The following is a 23,329-nucleotide window of genomic DNA, read 5'->3' on the forward strand; positions in this document are numbered from 1 at the left end:
CTTCCTGGTTTTATCATTTAATTGTTCTAAAAGGTAAGATCAAATCTTCAGGGAACAGTTTTTAAATGAGATGTATTGGATTGGATTAAATGCAAAGGTGCTTATTTTATGTTCTCATAGTATCAATTACCTTTAATGAGAGGCACAAGAGTCTCAAATGAGGAAGAATATTTATATTATGAGGGGTTTTTTTGAGATCTAAAAGAATTTGTGGAAACCAGTTGTACATTACATATGTTGAAAACTTGGGGTATTATTTCATATTTATTTATGTGTTTGGCTAGGACTGTTGAGTCAGTAATGGTCCAAACAATGATTTTGCCAAGAGAAACTCATTTTAAAGATAAGCTTTACATAGAGTTTGAAATTAATAAAATTTAGATTGTAAATTCTTGTCTTTCTTAGGTAAACTTTCATCTTCCATTTCTCTTGGATTTTGTTGAACACATTTGAACATTATTTGTTATGCGTCTGAGATTGATGTTACTGGAGGAGTGGACAAAGTATTGGATATTACACTAGAAATTTTAGCAATTGAAGTAATTATAAATACCCTATCTTTGTTTTTCCCATTGTGATAAACACAATTAATGGAGAGAGATTTTTTTTATAAGAAAAGAAATATAGTTTAGCTTACCTTTTCTTTTCTGGATTAGTGAGCCAAACATTACAGCTGTGCATGTTGTCAAAATGCCATAGGAGAATTTAGTAGAAGAGAAGCCAATAATGTAGTCAGCTTCTGACGTTTAAATAAATGTTTTTGCTGTTCCATCAAAATTAATGATTAACTTCAGCATTAGAAGCATGTATTTCAATAGGAGAGGGAAAATTTCCCACCATCACTTCAGAGCAGAAGTAACCCTCCAGAGTTATAAATATATATTTCAGACTAAGAGAAAAGATTGATCCCACAGGATATCTCTCTTCTCCATCCATTGATGATGTCAGTGAGTGTCTGATTAGCTGTTGACATTTGAAATTATGGTGGGTCAGCAGGTTAATGAAAGCCTTCTTTATATAGCTATGTCCCTATTGCCTCTGTGCCTTCCTAGGCTTTTGGCTTGTTTGCTGACCTCAAAAAGCAAGGCAAAAATAAAAGTACACATCAAAAGAAGTATAGTTGAAGTACTCATCTATTGATGATTTTTAATGCTGCTTTTTAACAAGAAAGAGAAAGGTTAATGAATAGCAGCAACTTAACTTATTTGGGAATGGTTGAGTACAAAGGGTCTAGTTAATAACCTCAATGACCTTATTGAGGATGAACTCTGTGTAGATGAAAACATTTCAGTAGAATTATCTGGACCACAATTTTTCTGCCTTTAAGTGACAGAGTTACATAAATTTCCCGTTTTATAATATTGAGTCATCTTCTATTGAGGCAAGGAGAAGGTGTGAAACTGAATTAGGTTTCTGACTCATCAATCATAGTGTCTTGGAGCTAGAGAGGGCCCTTGAGAACTAGTTTGGTGTTTTTTTAAGCTGTGTTCTGTGGCACTTTCAGGTACCTCAGAGTGACCTTACAAGCTGCCGTAGGGGGAAAAGAAGTACATGGGGCCCTCACTCCTATTCACATTTATGATGCCACCTAACATGTCATGTAATAAAAGGCTCTGCTGATAAAGTTTGAAAACCACTGAGCTGCAACTAGCACTCCCAATTTACACTTAAGGAAATTGAGGTATAGGTGATAAAGTGAAATTGCCAAGATCCTGCAGCTATTCTATATCACAATAAATGTGAGAAAAAAAATTGTAGCACTTGAAGTATAGTTATTTTCAGTATTTTTTTTTTCAGAGAAAAGAGTACAAAAGCAAAAATAATGTTTTGGGTCTAATCTTATTTCAAAATGCTTTGAATCCTAACAGGAGGTCAGATGAGGAATGTCAGGCTGATCCTTCCCCAGCCATTTTCCTGCTCACTTTGTACGAGTTGAGAGCTGGTTTCCAGTGTGGTCTATGTAAGATGTTTAATTTCCTTTACATGTCAGTTGAGGGGTTGGATATTGACTCTGGAACTTTAGAAACTTCTAATGTCTCCAGAAAAGATCATCTGGTTCTGGATTTCTGCATGTCATCAATAAAGGCATTAGGACCACATTTCTGCCTCTGATGGTGAGATAAGTGCAAGTCTGATTAAAATCCAGTGTTGGGTGCTCAGAACGCTGGGGTGAGTGCAGGCTAAAATGTAAAAAGAAACCATTAAATATCCATATATATTTACTTTAATCTAAAAATAATATAGAAATTCAGCATGTTTGTATAGCCTGACATGATGCCAAGTTGGTAGATCAGAAGTCTGTCTTTAGAGGTGGAGAGGGAATAACAGGAGGAAATCTTGATGGCGGTCTCTCTCTCTCTCTCTGTCCCCCGACCCCACCACCATCTCATTTAGTCTCATTGCAACCAGTTGCAGTATCACGTACCAGTTGTAATGAATTTGGGGTTTTGTTTTTGATAAAATCTTTATATTACTATGTGAAGAGATTGAGAGTGACTATGGAAATCTTTATTCCACACAGAAGTTCTTTGCTATTTTGTAACCAAGTGTGTAAAAGTGTTTTCAAAGCTAAGTTTGATATTTTAACAGAAAAACTTTTGCAAATTTGCAGTAATTTTCTGGGATGATAATGGCCTTTAGTACTATGGTGTATAGAAGATATTTTTAGAACACCCACACATAAATGCACACACACACTCACATCCAGTCTCTTACGCTTTGCTATTCCTTCAAGTTACAGTACATGACTGAGAAAGTGGTAACTTCCAAAACAAACCAACAAACAACAACAACAAAAAAAACCCCTGATAATATGGAGAGTTATTATAAGTCTAGAAATGCTGGGAGAGTTGCTCTGTCACCTATAAAAGCTCTACGTGTGTCTTCATGTGTAAATAAAGATTAGAAATAATACCTATTTCTTCTTCTTCTTTCTTAACAAGAATGTAGCAGGAGGGGAAGAATGAAGGGGGGGAAATCGGAGGGGGAGAAGAACCATGAGAGACAATGGACTCTGAAAAACAAACTGAGGGTTCTAGAGGGGAGGGGGTTGAGAGAATGGGTTAGCCTGGTGATGGGTATTGAGGAGGGCACGTTCTGCATGGAGCACTGGGTGTTATGCACAAACAATGAATCATGGAACACTATATACAAAACTAATGATGTAATGTATGGGGATTAACATAACAATAAAAAAAATTAAAAAATTAAAAAAAAAAAAAAGAAAAAAAAAGAAATAATACCTATTTCGTAGCATTACTATGAGGAACAAATGAAGTTAAAATAGAAAAAGTTGAGGGGCGCCTGGATGGTTCAGTCATTAAGTGTCTGCCTTTGGCTCAGGTCATGATCCCAGGATCCTGGGATCGAGCCCCACATTGGGCTCCCTGCTCTGCAGGAAGCCTGCTTCTCCCTCTCCCACTCCCCTTGCTTGTGTTCCCACTCTCATTCGGTCTCTCTCTGTCAAATAAATAAATAAAATCTTAAAAAAAAAAAAAAGTTGAGACTGCCTGATGTTGGGATGTTTTCAATTACTATTAGTTATGATGATGATCATTATTAAATACTTGGAAACTTAAACCATTTAAAAACCTGCCAAGTGAAGAATTTTAATGAATATTAATTTAATTTTTATAATATAAAAATTATAATTATATAACATATAATATAATTTCCAATTAGCTTTTTTAAATTTATTTATTTTTTTACACTTTTTTTATTATGTTATATTAATCACCATACATTACATCATTAGTTTTTGATGTAGTGTTCCATGATTCATTGTTTGCATATAACACCCAGTGCTCCATTCAGTACATGCCCTCTTTAATACCCATCATCAGGCTAACCCATCCCTCCACCCCCCTCCCCTCTAGAACCCTCAGTTTGTTTTTCAGAGTCCATAGTCTCTCATGGTTCATCTCCCCCTCCGATTTCCCCCCCTTCATTTTTCCCTTCCTGCTATCTTCTTCTTCTTCTTTTTTTTAAACATATAATGTATTACTTGTTTCAGAGGTACAGGTCTGCAATTCGACAGTCTCACACAACTCACAGCGCTCACCATAGCACATACCCTCCCCAATGTCTATCACCCAACCACCCCATGCCTCCCATCGCCCACCAGTCCAGCAACCCTCAGTTTGTTTCCTGAGGTTAAGAATTCCTCATATCAGTGAGATCATATGATACATGTCTTTCTCTGATTGACTTATTTCGCTCAGCATAATAGAAAAAAATGGGTGCCTGGGTGGCTCAGTTGGTTAAGCAACTGCCTTCAGCTCAGGTCATGATCCTGGGGTCCTGGGATTGAGTCCCACATTGGACTCCCCCTGCTTTGTGGGGAGCCTGCTTCTCCTTCTCTCTCTGCCTGCTACTCCCCCTGCTTGTGCTGTCTCTCTCTGTCAAATAAATAAATAAAATCTTTAAAAATAAAAAAATAAAGAAAAAATGAATGACATCAAAGAGAGAGGAAGTTTCCTAGATAAATATAAACAAATAACCTTTGTATAATTAGTAAGTGACTGAAAAATGGGTATAATTAATTGGAAAGTGCAAATACTGATGCATTTCTTTATGTCTATCCACATATTCTTGAAAGATATGATTTTAAGCTGAGATCCATTAAAACCAATGATTGAAATAAATAGTATCAAGAATTGCTTGTAATATAAGTGCTAAAGAATATCTTCACAAATAATATAATGAATTCAATCACATTACTTTCACTAAAATAGGGTTAACAGTATTTTTTGTGAGGACATACAGTTGTTGTATACTGTTAGAAAATTAAAATAGAAATCATAAAATAGTGTTTACTTTGTCATCTAATCCTTTAAAAATGTCTAGGTTTGTATATATTTTATAATGCACAAGTCACAATTAGAATAATAATTTACAACCATTTTGAGCCATTTTTGGGTGTGGTGTAAGGAAATGGTCCCGTTTCATTCTTCTGCATGTGGCTGTCCAATTTTCCCAACACAATTTGTTGAAGAGACTGTCTTTTTTCCATTGGACATTCTTTCCTGCTTTGTCGAAGATTAGTTGGCCATAGAGTTGAGGGTCCATTTCTGGGCTCTCTATTCTGTTTCATTGATCTATGTGTCTGTTTTTGTGCCAGTACCATGCTGTCTTGATGATTACAGCTTTGTAATAGAGCTTGAAGTCCGGAATTATGATGCCACCAGCTTTGCTTTTCTTTTTCAACATTCCTCTGGCTATGCGGGGTCTTTTCTGGTTCCATACAAATTTTAAGATTATTTGTGCCATTTCTTTGAAAAAAGTGGATGGTATTTTGATAGGGATTGCATTAAATGTGTAGATTGCTCTAGGTAGCATTGACATCTTCACAATATTTATTCTTCCAATCCATGAGCATGGAACGTTTTTCCCTTTCTTTGTGTCTTCCTCCATTTCTTTCATGAGTATTTTATAGTTTTCTGAGTACAGATTCTTTGCCTCTTTGGTTAGATTTATTCCTAAATGTGAGACAGGAGTCCATCAAAATCCTAAAGGAGAACACAGGCAGCAACTTCTTTGACCTCAGCCGCAGCAACTTCTTCCTAGAAACATCGCCAAAGGCAAGGGAAGCAAGGGCAAAAATGAACAATTGGGACTTCATCAAGATAAAAAGCTTTTGCACAGCAAAGGAAACAGTCAACAAAACCAAAAGACATCCGACAGAACGGGAGAAGATATTTGCAAATGACATATCAGGTAAAGGGCTAGTATCCAAAATCTATAAAGAACTTATCAAACTCAACACCCAAAGAACAAATGATCCAATCAAGAAATGGACAGAAGACATGAATACACATTTTTCCAAAGACATCCAGATGGCCAACAGACACATGAAAAAGTGCTCAACATCACTCAGCATCAGGGAAATCCAAATCAAAACCTCAAGGAGATACCACCTCACACCAGTCAGAATGGCTAAAATGAACAAGTCAGGAAACGACAGATGTTGGCGGGGATGTGGAGAAAGGGGAACCCTCCTACACTGTTGGTGAGAACGCAAGCTGGGTGCAGCCACTCTGGAAAACAGTATGGAGTTTCCTCAAAAAGTTGAAAATAGAGCTACCTTACGACCCAGCAATTGCACTACAGGGTATTTACCCCAAAGATACAAATGTAGGGATCTGAAGGGGTATGTGCACCCCGATGTTTATAGCAACAATGTCCACAATAGCTAAACTATGGAAAGAGCCAAGATGTCCAGCAACAGATGAATGGATAAAGAAGATGTGGTATATATATATACTATGGGATATTATGCAGCCATCAAAAGGAATGAAATCTTGCCATTTGCAATGACATGGATGGAACTGGAGGGTATTATGCTGAGCGAAATAAGTCAATCAGAGAAAGACATGTATCATATGACCTCACTGATATGAGGAATTCTTAATCTCAGGGAACGAACTGAGGGTTGCTGGAGTGGTGGGGGATGGGAGGCATGGGGTGGCTGGGTGATAGACATTGGGGAGGGTATGTGCTATGGTGAGCGCTGTGAGTTGTGTGAGACTGTTGAATTGCAGACCTTTACCTCTGAAACAAATAATACATTATATGTTAAAAAAAAAAAAAAAGAAGATAGCAGGAAGGGAAAAATGAGGGGGGAGGGAATCGGAGGGGGAGACGAACCATGAGAGACTATGGACTCAGAGAAACAAACTGAGGGTTCTAGAGGGAAGGGGGGTGAGGGGATGGATTAGCCTGGTGATGGGTATTAAAGAAGGCACGTACTGAATGGAGCATTGGGTGTTATATGCAAACAATGAATCATGGAACACTACATCAAAAACTAATGATGTAATGTATGGTGATTAACATAACATAATAAAAAAAAAAGAAAATGGACAAGATGAGTCTGAACCATCTTGTCATACTGGAAATCAAGGAAGCTATCAAAGATGAAGAGAGTCATATCAAAAGGACTTAGGACTTGAAGTGGATCCTAATGGCCAAAGATAAGACAATTTGATCATCATTAATTGCAGTGAACTGAAACATCAAATAGGGTAAAAATTTGTTCATAATGATACTTCAAAAAAAAAATAAAATAAAGAAACCTCACTAGTTACCTTTGTGGGGTGCTAAGGAACCAACTCATTATTCTGAAAACTAGTAAATGATGGGGAAAAAAATCAAATATTCAACATACCTTCATGTCAAAATATACTACTCTATATTAAAACAAAGGAACAAATAAAAAGAAAACATACCTTAAAAAAAATCTCAGTTCTGTAGCTATGCTATTTGGTTTTACCTCATTCAGATATTGATCCCAAGGTTAACGTAGCATAATAAATGATTTGCATGCCTCTGAGGAATGTATAGAATTGTTGAATTACTATATGGTGCACCTGAAATTAATATAGCACTGTATGTTAAATATACTGGAATTAAAATGAAAAACTTAATAAAAATAAACATAAATAAAAGAATAATAATTTACAAATAAGTTATTATTATTTGATGAGAGAATGTCTGTTCCAGAAAGTTTGAAGAGTATGAGATGTGAATTATTTAAGATGTGATGACCTGAGAGGAAAGATGAAGCCGGTTCTAAGAAATGAGGTAGTGAAGAAACATCAGCAGCTTTAGTCAGAATTTGTGAAAGGTTGGTAAGTAGCCTAAGTGAACACAGTCATCTTTCTTGCTAGGCTTGGTTGGGCTCTGAAGTAGAGATATCCAGGGTAGAGCTAAGCTCATTGTACATTGAGGATGGAGTGGAGAAGCACTCTCATCCACATGGGACTTCTGTTAATTAAGAAGAGCTTCTGGATATTTATCTGAAGAAAACAAAAACACTGATTCGAAAAGATGTAAGCACCCTATGTTCATTGCAGCATTATTTATAATACCCAACATGTGGAAACAAGTCAAGTGTCCATCAGCGGATGAATGGATGAAGAAATTGTGTGTGTGTAATATATGTAAAATATGTAGAATTTTCAACAAATATGAATTGAACTTTGAGTTGGTTTTCCTTTGTGTCTTATTGGGAATAGTTGTGTTTTCATGTTCATATATTTCTCTGTTTTATGAAACAGTGGTATTGAAGATACTTAAATTTTTGTATGCCACATAGAATCTTTGGAGTACAAGCAAAATCCTTGTTTTACTGCAGTTATAGGCAGACCATTTCTAGAGGTCAGCTTCCTAGATTTTCCTTTTCCCTTTTCTTCCCTTTAATGTACATCTCCAAATGGGAGTTTTTTTCTTGAAAAATAAAGCTGACAGATTTATTCAATGGGAATTAATATATTTTTTTCCTACAAAGGAAAAAAATTCAGTAAAGAAGACCTGCAAAAAATAAAATTAAAGGTTGATTGACAGCTGAACATGGTCGCAAACTGAACTAAACCATTTATCAAACCATGCAAATGAGAAAGTAGGGTTCCATGAGGGTTACTGCTGAGCCCTCTGCCCAGCCCAATATGCCAGATAATTAATCGTGACAGATGATTTTGAAATGAGACACAGCCATATAAAATACATGTGTCATTTTTCTTCCATATTTGGGGCTTGTATAATAAGGCCTTTGCCACTAGGAGTTAAATTGGTACATTATTTTTACTTTCTCAGGAAATACAGGAATGATATTTCGTTTTATAATCCACCTCCAGATGTTGCATGGAGAGTTTGTTAAGAATGATTTTCATACCCTATAACAACTTGATAGGAAAGACCAATACAATCAATTAGCAGTATTTGCCATGAACATTTTTGGGTAAGTGATGACATTCATTCCACATCCCTCTATGAGACAATTTATTAATTAGAACCACTTATAACATCTAAATTTTAAAAACACATACAAAATGTCTGTTTATAATTTTATATGCAACTATGTGTGTGTTTTGGTGGTGGTATTGGTGGATTTTGTTTTGTTTTTGGTTGAAGAAGGTAGTTCATGAAGGACTAGGATGTAAGGAAGTAGGTATTGATGATACATGGAACTTAAAATATTTTTGTGGCAGATTCTTTCTGACCTATCCCGCTCAGATTTTATTGTTGTTACATGCAAATTATATTTCCAGATATGAAACGACTTTTTGGAATAATGATGCTTGAGGAATTCCTCTACATTGTAGTCATTTATGAAATTCATGCCTGCAGTGGAATGAGAGAAACCAAATAGTACCAAGGCAGAGATTCTAACTATGGAAATATTTAATGTGATGGGTAAAAATTTATTTCTTGTGAACCTAATTTTGAATCAAATGGAATTTGGTAACAATTCATGTACTATTGGACGTTTTGTGGACTTGGTGTTATACTGCTTAAATTGTTGGGAAAGGAGGAAACAGAACATGACTATTTCTCTGTGAAGGCTCTACTAATTACTAACTCAGTGATGTGACCTCAGCTTTATCATCAGTAAAATGGGGATAACAATAGCCAGGTTAGTTTTGAGAATTGAATGAATTAATACAAGTAAGGCTATAGATTAATCTGTCACAGAGGGTTGAATAGAATATTTTTTGTATTTTTGCACATATAGTTGGCATTTTTCCCAAGTAAAAAGGATCTCATTCCTGAGGTTGCTGATTGAGGGAATGAGGAAAGGCCCATTATATCCTTACGGAGTATCATGGGAGCTTGAAGGAAGTCAGTGGTGAACATGGGAGCTTAAAGGAAGTCAGTGGTATGATGATGATGTTTGAGGATCAATTAGAAAAAGCGTAATAAAAATTTGGTTCTCAATACTTTACCCTGCTTATGGTGTTCTCCATGACTTTTGAAACATAAAAAAGAAAAAGCTGGATAGAATGTAAGTAGAGAGTAAAGAAAGGCTGATTATATTGATCTTTCCCACCAAGCCTTTATAGAGTATCAGATCCTCAGAAACTCTCATGCAGTAACATTTGGGCATGGAGTGCAAGCTTAAATGTATCTCTCATTTTTAGTTTAATTATTTATCATATGCAAATTTCCTGAGACAGGAAGTATAATATACCAATTTCTTGACATTTGCAGTAGCTGAATGCCCTGTGGTCTTGTGGGAACAGTACATGGGGCTCTTTTATGCTTCCAGTTTGCCAGCCCTGTTATTTTAGTTATGATGATGTGGGCATTTGCTCCTTAATGGTTAAGACTCTCTTCTCACCAGATGTGGTCTTTTGGAAAAGAGTTCAAACTGCTTGGCAGGTCAGTGAAAGGGAAGTGAGCATTGTCACTGCAAGTGCTCTGCCTATTTTGTGAATAAATGGATAACTTTACTTTCCAAGGTTGTCAGTCTTTCACAAGAGCTTACATTTAAATCATAATAACGATGCTACTTAAGCTCCAGTTCATTCTGCCAGTATTTGATTAGCAATCTGGCAGAATGCAGTGATAGAGAGGATGGCAGATCTTCATTTCATCTAGGGTATCATTATAGCTTAAGCCGGCTCTCCCATTACCATTATTGTTATTATTAATTGTTACTTGGTGGGGAGGGGGCTGATAGGATTCCTACCATTATTCTCAATGGGGAAGATGACATGGTCTCTTTCCTAGGTCTTCATGATCAAAATTAAATAGACATAGATATTATCTCACCTCAGAAAGGGATGAGAAAGCTTCAATTCTGTGATTTCATGTATAAAGTTACAATTTATATAAATTATCTTTGGAAAATTAAGCTCAAAGTCATTAATGGTGGCATTTTTGCATTCATAAGCTTGTATATGTATTTGAATTTATATATATATGTGTATATATATATATTTGCATATGGATATGCATATGGATATCTATGGATATGCATATGCATATCTAACCCTTATACCTGTGTTATACTTTTAACAGGCAGGAGTTCCAAGTAAAAAACCTATCCTATGCACCATGCAACACAGAATGCATAGGGACATCACTTATACAGTTTCCTGTCGTACATGTGAGGACTGACTGCATTCAGTGCTCACGGAGCATAAGATTTCAGTTTTTGTTTTTAACCATGGTAGATGGAACTGAGTAAAAATAAAGGCTTTTAGGATTCACTGGGTGAAGAAGAATCACTAATTTATCTTTTCATCTTTCACTCTGAGTAGCTATGTGAACATTTTATGGGCTTGTTGAATCAGAGGCTAGTGATCCTCTTTACTAATTCTGTAAAAAATAAGGTTCACAGAAAGTTGAAAGGACCTTGAGCTACATATTTTCTGACGTGAATGTACTTTTTTAATTAATAGACCATTTTCGAACAGTTTTAGGCTTAGAGAAAAATTGAGCAGAAAATAGAGTTCCCATATATCCCCTCACCCTGCCCTCACACCACTTTCTCCCAGCTTCTTACATTAGTGTGGTACATTTGTTATAGTTGATGGGCCAATATTGATACATTATTAACTAAAATCCACAGATATATTAGGGTTCACCATTTGAACTGTACATTGAGTATATGGGTTTTGACAAATGTATTATAACATATATCCACTGATATTGTAACATACAGGATCATTTCATTGCTCTAAAAAATCCCCCGAGCTCTGTCTTTTCATCTCTTCCTCTCCCAAACATCTGTGAACACTGATCTTTTTTGCCATCTTCATAGTCTTGCCTTTATCAAAATGTCATATAGTTGGAATTATACAGTATGTAGCTTTTCAGTTTGACTTCTTTCACTTAGTATTATACGTGTAGGAATCCTTCATGTCAGTTAATATCCAAAATATATAAAAAACTTAAACAACTGAACACCAAAAGACCAAATAATCCAATTGAAAAAGATGCCTGAAGACTTGAATAAACATTTTTCCAAAGAAGACATACAGATAGCCAATAGACACATGAAAATATTTTCAACATCACTAATCATCAGGATAATGGAAATTAAAGCCACAAAGAGATATCATGTTATACCTGTCAGGACAGCTAAAATCAAAAACACAAGTAATAGCAAGTGTTCTATGCTATGAAGATAAAGGAACCCTCATGCACTGTTGTTGGGAATGCAAACTGGTACAACCACTGTGGAAAACAGTATGGTGGTTCCTCAAAAAATTAAAAAGAGAACTACCATATGATCCATTATTCTACTACTGGCTATTTACCCAAAGAAAATAAAAAGACATATGCTCCCCTATATTTATTACAGAATTATTTACAATAAACAATATAATGGAAGCAACCCACATGTCCATAAAACATGAATGGATACAGAATACACACAAGGGAATATTATTCAGCTGTAAAAAAAAATGAAATATTGCCATTTGCATCAACATGGATGGACCTAGTGTATAATGCTAGGTGAAATAAGTCAGTTAAAGAAAGACAAATACCATATGACTTCATTCATATGTGGAATTTAAGAAACAAAACAAATGAACAAGAAAAATCAGATAAAGAGACACTTAAATACAGAGAACAAACTGGTAGGTTTGGGTGTGTGAAATAGATAAAGGGGATTAAGAGTACACTTATCTTGATGAGCACTGAGAAATGTATAGGATTGTTGAATTATTGTATTGTATACCTGAAACTAATATAATACTCTAAGTTAATTATACCTGAATAAAAAAGAATTTTCCATGTCTTTTTGTGGCTTATTGTGGATTTCTTCTTATTGCTAATTAATATTTCACTTATGGATCTACCACAGGTTTTTTTTTGTTTGTTTTTTTTTTTTATCAATGCATCTTTTGAAGGACGTCTTTGTTTTTTCCAAGTTGTGGCAATTATAAATAAAGCTGTTATAAACATTTGTGTGCAGGTTTTATGTAGATATAAGTTTTCAACTCATTTGGGTAAACACCAAGGAATTTGATTGCTGGATTATATGGTAAGAGTATGTTTACTTTTGTAAGAAACTACCAACAGTCTTCCAAAGTAGCTGTATCATTTGTATTTCTAACAGCAGTGAATGAAAGTTCCGGTTGTTCTACATCCTCACTAGCCTTTGATATCATCAGCATTTTGAATTTTAGACATTCCCATTGGGTATATATATGGTGATACCTCATTGTTATTTTTAAGTGGCAATTCCCTAATTACATATAATGTTAAACATCTTTTATGTGCTTTTTTCCACCAGTATATCTTCTTTGTTAAGTTGTCTGTTTAGAGCTATTGCTCACTGTTTTATTGGGTTGTTTTCTTATTGTTCAGTTTTAACAGTTCTTTGTATATTTTGGGTAAAAGTACTTTACCAGATAAGCATTGTGCAAAGATTTTTCTCCCAGTCTGGGCTTGTCTTTTCATTCTCTTAACAGTGTATTTTATGAAACAGAAAATTTTAATTTCAGTGAGTCCAACTTATTAATTTTTTATTTTGTGGTATGTACTTTAATGTTGTATCCAAGATATCATAACCAAATCCAAAATCACCTGGATTTTCTATTGTGTCTCTTATAGGAGTTTTGTTATTTTGTATTTCACATTTAGGTCTATGAATATTTTGAGTTCATTTTTGTACATGGTTGCATTTTGACATGCAAAAATTCATGCTGATATTATGTTCCAACCCTCATTTACAAGAAAGTATAAAATTATCTTGGGGAAGCCTTCTTAGTCAATTGAGAGTGTGTGTGTGATACTGCAAAGAGTAGAACAAGATTCTAGTTCCATGACTTACTCATTCCATTAACTAGAAGCCTGTACCTCCCACTCCCCTTCACCCATTTTGCCCATCCCCTTACTACCTCCCCTCTGGCAACCACTGTTTGTTCTCTATTTATAGGTCTGTATTTATATTTTTGTTTGTGTGTTCATTTGTTTTTTAGATTACACATATGAGTGAAATCCTATGATATTTTGTCTTTCTCCGTCTGACTTATTTCACTTAGTATGGACCCTCCAGGTCCATACGTGTGTAGACTCCATGCTCAGCCCATTGTGCAGCTTGAACTCATGACCCTGAGATCAAGACCTGAGCTGAGATCAAGAATCAGCCAGCCAGGTGCCCTGATATCTCCTTTTTAAAGGTTGTATAATATTCGTGTGTGTGTGTGTGTGTGTGCGCGTGCACACGCGCGCACACCACATTTTCCTTATCACTTTGTTTATCAAATGGGATTATATGTTGGGGGATTTGTTCTAATCTCTATATGGATACTTATGAGACCAGTTAGCTGTAAGTTACTACATTGTCTTTCCACACATATATATGCTATTTTTTCCCAGTTTTATTAAGATATAATTAATATACATAACTATGTATGTTTAAGATGTACATCATAATGATTTAACTTTCAAATATTGTGAAATAATTGCCACAGTAAGTTTAGTTTTTATCCGTCATCTCATATACCTACAATAAAAAGAAAAAGAAAAAAAAAAATTCTAGTTCCAAGTGGGCCACCTAAGAGCCAAATGACTTCCCTAGCCTCAGTTCTATCATATATAAAATAAGAAAAATAACGTGTGGGGCGCCTGGGTGGCTCAGTCGTTAAGCATCTGCCTTCGGCTCAGGTCATGATCCCAGGATCCTGGAATCGAGCCCCGCATCAGACTCCCCGCTCCGCAGGAAGCCTGCTTCTCCCTCTCCCACTCACCCTGCTTGTGTTCCTTCTCTCTCTGTCAAATAAATAAACAAAATCTTTAAAAAAAAAAAGAAAGAAAAATAACATGTGTCCAACTTCCACATGGGTATTTTTGTAAGGATCAAATTACATGAACTATATTGGAAGCATCTTACAAATGCTAAAGAGCAAGCAGCAAAATCAAAAGGCTCATTAGTAGGATTCCTAAATATCCTTTGCTCAGATAAACACAGAAATATTAAAATTGAACTCAGAACATATAACTGATAGCAAGATAACCAAAGCAAGAAGTAATATCCTAATGACTTTCAACACACAACTAAAATATGTTGATAACTAAACAATGTTACAAAGGCTTTAAGTAGATGGCTATATTGAAGACAAAGATAAATTAGTATGAAGTAATTATGACTTCATCTTCTTGAGGCTATAGTCATATCTGATTGCTATTGAATGACAAGATTATAGAGATATAACTGAATGGAAATAGATGTAGTTGTTGAAACTTACAAAATCACATGACTTTCTTTTAATAGAATAGACAACCTGTGAGAGGAGTAGACATTTTTAACTTTCTTTTTGAATTTGGAAAAGTTTTTGCAGTCTCTTTTACATAATAGATTCGAGTATTTAATGTGGGTCCTAGTGATGATTACATTGTATTGAGAAGCATTAATAAATTTAAAAAAATCTAGATTCTGTTCAGTAGTTGAAAAAATGACTTTTCAGCCTTATAAAGTTAAACTGAGGTTATTTAAAAACTCACATATAGGTGAAAATCACCAAAACTCATATAAGCTATGAAATAAGGTAGAGATGGCATTGTGAATATTTAAAGACAATCCTTGGCTTTAGAGTGGGTGAATCTTCAGGCATGATTAGGTATAAATGACTCTATGATGGGAACAAAGCCAAAATTTTCCCCTTCCCCTTCTCTTCTTCTTCTGTCTCTTTCTCTTTATATTTCTTCTTCTTCCTCATCCAGTGGTAACTCATTCTCTCTTTTCTCTTTGTTTCTCTGTCTCTTCCCCCACCCCCTATGTACACACACCAACAATATGAACCTGGGATTGAATAATTTTATCAGCAAGTTAAAATATGATCTGGAACACATAACTATAAATATAAATTCATAAATACAATCACATAAGCCAATTGTTGATCATTTTTTGCATGTATCAATAATTTATTTCTGTTTATTGATGGTTAGTATTCAATGATATGTATATACCACAGTTTGTTTAACTTTGACCCATTGAAGGACACTGGGATTGTTTCTAGTTCTTGACTATTACAAATAAAGCTGCTGGGAACATTTGTGTACAGGTTTTTGTATGAACATAAATTTTCATTTCTCTGGGATAAATGTCCAAGATTAAGATTTATGAGTCATAGAGTAAGTGTATGCCTTTTTGATAATAGCCATTCTAACAGGTGTGAGGTGGTATCTCATTGGGCCTTGATTTTCATTTCCCTGATAATTAATGATGTAGATCACCTTTTCATATACTTACTGAATATTTCTATGTCTTTTTGGGAAAATGTTTATTCAGATCCTTTGCCCATTTTTAAATTGGATTATTATTAATATTATTGCTATTGAATTTTATTAGTTTTTTATATATTTTGGTTGTTAATCTCATATGAGATATATGGCTTGCAAATATTTTCTCCCATTCCATAGGTTGCCTTTTAATTTTGTTGACTGTTACCTATACTGTGCAGAAGCTTTTTAGCTTGATGTAGTCCTACCTGTTTATTTTTGCTTTTGTTGTTTCAGCTTTTGGAGTCTTGACCAAAAAATCATTGCTAAGATCAGTGCCAAGGAGATTTCTGCTTGTGTTTTCTGCTGGGAGTTCTATGGTTTTAGGTTATATGTTAAAGTCTTTAATCTATTTCAAGTTAATTTTTGTGAGTGGTGTACAATAGGGGTCCAATTTCATTTTTTATTTTGCATGTGGATATCCAGTTTTCCCGACACTATTTATTGAAGAGACTGTCTTTTCCCCATTGAATATTCTTTGTGTCTTTTAGCTGACCATATACGTGAGGTTTTATTTTGGAGCTCTGTATTCAATTTCATTGCTCTCTGTATTTGTTTTTATGCCAATACCATATTATTTTGATCACTGTAGGTTTGTTTTATAGTTTGAAACCCAGAAATGAAATGCCTCAAGCTTTGTTCTTTTTTAATATTGGGGTCCATATGGCTTTTAGGATTATTTTCTTTATTTCTGTGAAAAATTCAATTAGAATTTTGATAGGGATTGCATTAAAGTTATAGATGACTTTGGGTAGTATAGACATTTTAACAATATTAATTTTTCTGATCCATGAACATGGGCTATCCTTATTTGTGTCTTCTTTAATTTTTTTTTTTTTCATTAATGTCTTACAGTTTTCAGTATATATAGATCTTTCACTTCTTTGGTTAAATTTATCCCTAAGTATTTTATTGTTTTTGGTGCTGTTGTAAATGTGATTGATTTCTTTATTTAATTTTCAGAAAATTCATTGTTACTGTATGGAAATGCAACTGATTTCTGTATATTGATTTTGAATCCTGCAACTTTACTGAATTTGCTTATTTGCTCTAACAGAGTTTTGGTGGAGTCTTTAGGATTTTCTATATGTAAGATCATATCATTAGCAAACAGATAATTTTACTTCTCCCTTTTCAATTTAGATGCCTTTTAGATCTTTTTCTTACTTAATTTATCTGGCAGGGATTTCCAGTACTGTGTTGAATAGGAATGGGGAGAGTGGGGTCTTATTCCTGATCTAGGAAGAAAAACTTCCAAACTTACACTATTGAGTATGATGTTAACTAAGGGCTTGTCATGATTGTGCTTCATTATGTTGAGGTATGTTCCTTCTATACCCACTCTGTTGAGTTTTTGTCATTAAAGGATGTTAAGTTTTGTCAAATGCCTTTGCATCTGTTGAGATGGTCATATGAATTTTTATCTTTTATTCTGTTAATGTGGTATATGACTTTTATTGATTTGCATATGTTGAAACTTCTATGCATCCCAGGGATAAATCCCACTGGATCCTTTTACTATTCCATTGATTTTGGTTTGCTGGTATTTTATTGAGAGTTTTTGCATCTGTATTCATCGGAGATATTGGCTGTAATTTTCTCGTATTCTTATTTGACTTTGGTATCAGGGTAATGCTGGCCTCATTAAATGCATCTTCAATTTTTTGGAAAAGTTTGAGAAATATTAACTTTAATTCTTCTTAAATGTTTGGTATAGAATTCACCCATGAAGCCATCTGTTTTAGGTTTTTATTTGTCAGGAGGTTTTTGAGTACTGATTCACTCTCCTTATATGTTATTTGTGTATTCACATTTTCTGTTTCTTCATGACTCAGTCTTGGTAGGTTGCATGTTTGTAGGAATTTTTCCATTTCTCCTGGATTGTCCAATTGTTGGCATGTAAGTGTTTATACAGGCTCTAATGATCCTTTGTGTTTCTGTGGTATCACTTGTAATGTGTTTTCTTTCATTTAATTTTATTTATTTGAGTCCTCCTTTTTTTTCTGGGTAAGTTTAGCAAAAGTTTCTTAGTTTCATTTATCTTTTCAAAAAACAAATTGTTAACTTTTGTGGATCTTTTCTAATATGTTTCTATTCTCTATTTTATTTATTTTGACTCTGATATTTGTTATCTCCTTCCTTCTGCTAACTTTGGGCTTTGTTTATTTTTCTTTTCACAATTCCTTGAAGTGTGAAGTTAGGTCGTTTATATGAGAGAAGTGTGTGTGTGTGTGTGTGTGTGTGTGTGTGTATTGAATGTAGGCATTTATCACCATAAACTTCCCTCTTAAACCTGCTTTTGCTGCATACCAGAAGTTTTTGTATGTTGTGTTTCCATTTTTATTTGTTTCAAGATATTTTTTATTTCTTCTTTGACCCATTGGTTTTTCAGAAATGTGTTATTAATTTCCACATATTTGTGAATTTTACAATTTTCCTCTTGTTATTGACTTCTAGTTTCATACCATTGTGTTCAGAAAAGATAGTTGGTTTGATTTCAGTCTTTTAAATTTCTTGAGGCTTGTTTTATGACCTAGCATGTGATCTATCCTAGAGCATGTTCCATGTACATTTGTTAAGAATGTGTATTCTGTTGCTTTTGGATGAAATGATCTCTATAAATCTGTTAGATCCATTTGGTCTAAAGTATAGTTCAAATCCAATGTTTCCATATTGATTTTCTATCTGGACAATCTATTCACTGCTGAGTGTGGGGTATTGAAGTTCTCTATTGTTATTGTATTGGTGTCTATACACCAATGGTGGTCTTCTCCCTTCATACATGTTAGTATTTGTTTAATATATTTAGGTGCCCTGATATCAGGTGCATATATATTACAATCGTTATATCCTCTTGATAAATTGACCCCTTTAATATTATATAATGACACATTTGTCTCTTGTTACACTTTTTGATTTAGTTTATTTTGTCTGATATAAGTATGGCCACCCCTGCTCTCTTTTTGTTTCCGTTTGCCTGGGAAAGCTTTTCTCATCCCTTCATTTTGAGCCAATGTGTATCTTAAAAGCTGAAGTGAGTCTCTTATATGGCAACAGATAGAATCTTGTTCTTAATCCATTCAGCCACTCTGCAGCTTTTGATGGGACTATTTAATTTATTCACCTTTAGAATAGTTATTAATCAGTAAGTACTTACTCATACGATGTTATTGTTGCCTGGCTCTTTTGTAGTTCCTTTGTTCCTTTCTTCCTCTCTTGCTATCTTCTTTTGTGAATTGATGATATTTTGTAGTGGTATACTTTGATTTCCTTCTCTTCATCTTGTGTATATCTACCATAGATTTTTGCTTTATGGTTCTCTGAGGCTTACATAAAACATCATATAGATATAAAAGTCTGTTTTAGCTGATAACAACTTCAATTACATACAAATATTCTATACTTTTATTTCTATACCATTTTATATTTTTGATGTCACAGTGTACATCTTTTTATATTGTGTATTCATTAACAAATTATTGATGCTATAGCTCTTTTTAATACTTCTGTCCTTTAATTTTTATACTATACTTTGGTGGGTTAGCATCCCATATTACAATATAGAAATATTTTGAATTTTAGTATGTACTTACCTTTCTCTTTATTGATTCTATAGGTTATTTTTTGCCACAAATAAAGGAGCAGTTATCCTGTCCACAATCCTTGGAGTAATGCGCTGAACATACTGAATCATCCTAGTCAAGCCTTGAATTAATCTAAGGTCTTCTTCAACTATATTATATTTTTGGTTTATAGGTACCTGAGGTGAAAAATTCCCAGTGTTCTAAACAGTTTTTTATATAATGTTCCTGATGGGAATTCAACTTAGCATTGACATTTATTGGGCAATTATAACACAAAATTATGAAGAATTGCAAATTGCATCCATCAAACTAAAAAGAGTGTACCTGACAAAATATCAATGCAGTACCTAGGCTGGTTAAGAACTGCAAAGCTCTTATCCTACTGGTATGGAGGTAGGGTGTTAGTGTCATAGTATGTAAGATGATTGGTAAATTTGGAGACCATAGATGTACTGTACTTGCATGTTCCCCTAAATGGAAGCTGTCCTAAGCCTGCTGCTTCATTTTTGTTCTGCCTATATTCACAAGCACCACCCACCTGTATTAGCACTGGCTCAGTGCCTGCAGCAATCCACAGAGGAGAGGCAGTTCAGGGTAGAGGGTAATGAAAGAGCCACAATTGGTCTTTTGCTCTAATATAATTTAAGCAAAGTCAAGATGGGTTTCTGAAGAAGAGTTGTTTTCATTCTGTAAAGGTCCTATGCACAATCATGTTTTAACAAGATTCCCAATTTGCATTATGAAAAGCTGGCAGACTTTTCTTCATAAGGCTATTTACTACATTTGCCCTTTTGGTAATATTACTATGTGTTTGTATTGAAGCCTAATATTAAATGAATAAATAGCAGGAAATGCAATATTAGATTAAAGAAAATGTTGGGCTTTCAAATGGCAAACAAATGTGTTAAAAATTCTCATTCTTTAAATGTGGATCCACAGGCTTCTGAAAGACAATTAAAAATGGCAGAGAAGACCTGTGAAGCATAGATAGATATTTTCATTATGTGGCTACATGATTCTCATAAACAATCTATGGAAACATGGCACAAGGGTTTTTTTTTTATTATTTGTTTGTTTTGTTTTTGTTTTTGTTCTTTTTTGGTCAGGTGCAAAATTACTTACAACATTTTAATGTATTTCTTTCTACAAAAGAAGCTGCTGTTGGGATTCAGCTTGGCCCTCAAGAACTTCTAGAAACAATTACCAATGCCTCGGTTGCCCTTTTATCTCCCTATCAGTATAAGGTTTTCAATTCTTCCACCTTTTTTAATGAACCATATCCCTTTTGATAATCCACAAACTGTAAACTTTCCTATAAAAATAACACTGGACTACTGTGTGGTTTAACAAATAAGAGAAAGAAGGATGCTAAAGACTTTCTTCCAAGTCTTCTTGGCTATTTGCCATTCTCTGAATGGTGGCTGATACAAAATCAGGGCCCAATTTTATGCCGATTTTGTGCCCCAGTTAGCAGTGCTAATTGGGGCACACAAGTAAATTGCACTCTGCCCTGTGGAAATTTTCAGTTAGTCTACTAAATCAGAAAATCATTGAGAGCACTAATCCATTACTCAGTCTCTATTTAATTAGGTGCAAAATCTATGGTCCCTTCAGGAAGGACAAAGTTCAGACATAGGATCTCAATGATCAGTTGTTTGAAATTTGATCTGCTTTTTATCTTTTGTTATAATCTGAGTTAAAAAAATAAGTATATCTGCTTTTGAGGAGTAGGGCATAGGACATTTTAGTGAGAATTAACAGTCCAAGTATTATTCAAGTAGACAGGAGTAAAGGTCATTTGGTTTCCCTCACACTTGAAAGACATAGATTTTCTGAGGGAGAAAAAAAAAAGATTTTTAGACATACAGAGCATAAATACACTGATAAGTTTAACAGCAAATGCTCCACATTTCATAAGGTCAAGTTAGAGTTTGGTTTCAATCTCATTGTCTGAACTGCAACCATGTTTAATGAGAGAGCAGAAATTTTTTTCTGTTTCGTTCACTGATGCATCTGAAGTGTTCAATAAACATTTTTAAATGAATGAATGGAGAGACACATAATGCATAGGCAAAAAATAACTGAAAAATATTATATACATGATACGGTGAGCTAAAAACATAGTGTCTGGTATAGTGTCCACAGTACTTAAAGAATATTATGTCTCTGGTAGAATGTTTCAGTCATTCTAGGTGAGATCATGACCTTTAAAATATTTTTACTTTTCTAGAATACAAAACGGTGATTAGAAAATTTTGCTCCAGTTCTCCTGAAAATTTTTAGGTACAATAAAAATTAGTTCAAAGGCAGGCAAATATTGTTCTAAAATTAGAATTATATCTTAAAATCAATCTTTAAAATTTTTTCTCCCTTGATAGAATATATAGATTTTTTTATTGTAATGTGTAAATTATTTTTAGTTCTAGAATAGCTAGAATCTTAAGGAACCTAACTTTGGCAAGAATCTTTGCTAGAACAAAGCCACATTTTCTTTTAATGATTATAGGTTTTTAAAAAAATTAAACTGACCCATTTACTTAAAATTTTTGATGAAACATAGTTGAGATAACATAATTGAGTTTTAGAGAGAAATTTAAATTCTGAGCATGAAGATCCAATTACAATATTGCTGAAATGAATATTGAATCATGTTTTGAAAAAAGGACCTCCTCACTGGTACTATATTGACCCTCTTGCAACCGCTCTCTGCTTCCTAATCTGTTTCTTTGCTGGATCTTCTTCCTTTTATTCTTTACCTAAATCCTTCTATTCTTTTTCCTTAAAGGAGTCACACACTATAATCCTTCATCTCTCACCTGTATTCCAGTTCTGAAATTCCAGATACCGATTGAATGTTTCCAAATAGATGTCCAAGTCAGCCTGTCAATATTAAGAAATATTATTCTATCTCTATCTGTTTTCTCTTCAAAACTTGCTTTTACTCTTACCATTCCAGTTTCTGTTCATTGTAATTTTCTCTGTCATTCACCCTTGGCTTAAACCCTTTTGTTCCTTCCCTTTACCCCTCACTTTCATGAAGAGTTGTCAGTACTATTCATTTCTTATTCTTTCCTCCACAGATCTCCTATGCATCCATTTATTTCCAAAGATTTCCCCTATTTTCAGTTATGAACTGTTTAGAACCAGGCTTATTGTAGTTAGGTTATTCTAAAGGGGTTTCTCTACTTCTGGTGTTTTACCTTCTGCAGTAATTCCATGCCAAACTAATTTTCTCCAGATTTTCCTAAAATATATTTAAGACCATGTCACACTCTTACCAAGAGACTGACCATTACCTATAGATATTTTCAAAAAATTTTTTTCTAGTTCCTTATATTTCACATTCTGGCTATACCTCCATTTCTTGCCATATGATGTATATTCTGCCTATAAACAAATAAGCAAAGTCTTAATATGAGCTACTGGACATTACCCAAAACAATGAGCTTTGTAACCTTCATATCTTTGTTCTTGTCCTCAACTTCTGTCTTAGTCCGTTTGGGCTGCTATAACACAATACCATAGACTGGGTGACTTCTAAACAGCCAAAATTTGTTTCCCTAAGTTACGGAGGCTGGAAAGTCCAAGATTAAGGTGCTAGCAGATTCAGTGTCTGAACTCCTACAGATGACTGTTTTTCTGCTGTATTTTTACTTGATGGAAGGAGTTAAGGAGCCACCTGGGGTCTCTTTTATGAGGGCACTAATTCCCCTCCTGAAGACCCCATC

This window comes from Phoca vitulina, unplaced genomic scaffold (assembly GCF_004348235.1).
Source record: "Phoca vitulina isolate PV1807 unplaced genomic scaffold, GSC_HSeal_1.0 scaffold1, whole genome shotgun sequence".
In the NCBI taxonomy this organism is placed as follows: Eukaryota; Metazoa; Chordata; class Mammalia; order Carnivora; family Phocidae; genus Phoca; species Phoca vitulina.